The 2,164-nt window shown below is 40.9% G+C and overlaps 1 non-coding gene across 1 annotated transcript; it reads right to left on the bottom strand.

Moving 5' to 3' along the window:
• Nucleotides 1–346: 346 nt before the first annotated feature.
• On the bottom strand, nucleotides 347–475 carry LOC126024905 (small nucleolar RNA SNORA17). The gene has a single exon (XR_007500984.1). It is a non-coding gene; the product is annotated as a small nucleolar RNA SNORA17 (small nucleolar RNA).
• Between the last annotated feature and the right edge of the window lie 1,689 nt (nucleotides 476–2,164).

The raw sequence follows: 2,164 nt of genomic DNA, 5'->3' as shown, positions 1-2,164 counted from the left end.
CCCATACACTAAAAATGGTACAATCTCAGCAACATTACTACTGTGACCCCCTGCACCACAACCAATTGTCTGACCCCCACCCTGGTCATTGCCACAATGAAAGGAAGGAAAGAGGAAGACAAATGATAATTCAACAAAAAGTCATGCTTCACAGAAAACATGGAGGCACAGTCTTCTCATACTATCTAAATTTTTCCCTTTCAAATGAGAACTGCTTCCACCAGTGGGTATATCTTAGTTTTTATGCTGCCAGTCATATTACTACATGACATTTAGTGAAAGTTATACATTATTATTGATTTTCCTGACAAATTAAAATAAAACATTTTTTTTCTTCCCTACACCGAGGATCAAATCACTAACCCTTCAGAGTTCATAGGTCAGAACACTGGGTGTGGACAAATCTGTCCTCTCTCTGGCATCTAGGGACACAGCCATGGACACATTGGTCACATCCAATGCCTCTGGGGGCAGCTGAGATATGTAATATTTTTATTGAATATGAAATTTTTATTTGTACTCATTTTGATCAAATGATTAGGCCAGGGAGATATGTCAGGAGGCTGGAGTACATAGTTTGCATACCGGTGTCTCTGATTGATTTGACCTCTGATCCCCTGAGCATCACAACAGCAAGGGCAACCACAAGCACTGATCCAGGTGCAAAGTCAGAACACCACCAAGTGTGAACCCTTCAACAAATAAACAGTCAAGAATAACCAAAGGGTTCATTGCATAATATAAATGTGTTACCAGAGAAATGCAGTCTCCTGTCTGCATTCGGCCAACTCCAACTGTTCTCGAAAAAGATGCAAACCAAGCAGTAAAATAAATATGCATACACCAGTCACACACCTGATAGCTGGCAAGTTCCCACCCTGCTAAGCCATAATTGCTGCAGCCATCACCCATAATCACCATTTTGCCAATAGCCCTGCTTTTCCACTCTTTGGCAATTCTCTGCAAAGACACCAATCTGACCAAAACTCAAAGTATGCTGGTATTTGGGCTGACATCACCAGAATTTTTGTTGGAGTGAATGTGGGCACCTTCTCTCCTACCTTCTTGTACTTCCAGAAGCCCTGGTAGCCAAAAAAACATACTCCACAAAAGCTGCAGTATTAGCAATCGTACTTGAAATTTCTGTACACATTAGAGGCCACAACAGCTACATTTTTGGGTTAATGCTGTCATCTCCATAGGAATACACCAATTTAGATGCAAATGTATATTTGAAGCCACTTAATATTCAGAAACTAAAGAAATAACAAAATAATCAATTAGCAGCAAGAGCTTACTACATTTTCTTGTTTTTGTTTTTGTTTTTTTGGGCCACACCCGGCGGTGTTCAGGGTTACTCCTGGCTGTCTGCTCAGAAATAGCTCCTGGCAGGCACGGGGGACCATATGGGACACCAGGATTCGAACCAACCACCTTAGGTCCTGGATCGGCTGCTTGCAAGGCAAACGCCGCCATGCTATCTCTCCGGGCCCACTTACTACATTTTCTGATAACTTAATGATCTCATAAGATACAATAATTTTCACACATTTTCTTATTGCAATACCCTTTTTTCTTCTTTCTTTTCATATTTTGTTCTTTTTTTTTATTAATTTCACTCCCACTTACCTGAATACAAATGTATTATGATCAACTATGTGATACATGATCTTTAAATAAAGTAAATTATATTTAAAAAATGAAAGTGCTACTAGCAATAATCACAATGCTTAAATAAAAAAACTATTAAAATGTATTACTAGCAGGACCAAATAGATAATTCAGTGTGCTGAAGAAGCTGCCTTGCATGTGGAAGCTTAGGTTCCATCACCAGCATTGCAGGGTCCCTGAGCACAGCCAGGAGAGACCCCAAAGCACAGCTTGTCATCATGCTTCTTTACTCTTGTCTGACACAGAGTCAGTGTCCAAGATGATGAGTTTTGCTGTCTGAACTTCTCCCACTACCTGCCCAGATCCAGGGCTGCTGAGGAGGTCTGCCAGCCTTGTCAGATTCCTCACCTCACTCTGTAGCCAACGTGTTATGGAAAACTGGATGGTGTGTAAGAGGCTGACAGCAGGTAGTCAGAATTTTCTAGAATGTGGGCTTAATTTCAGATAAGCAAGACAATCTGGGCTCTAATCCAGTGAGAAACGTACTCTGCTG

Source organism: Suncus etruscus, chromosome 12, assembly GCF_024139225.1.
Source record: "Suncus etruscus isolate mSunEtr1 chromosome 12, mSunEtr1.pri.cur, whole genome shotgun sequence".
Lineage (NCBI taxonomy): Eukaryota > Metazoa > Chordata > Mammalia > Eulipotyphla > Soricidae > Suncus > Suncus etruscus.
This window is presented reverse-complemented; position numbering and strand designations above follow the sequence as displayed.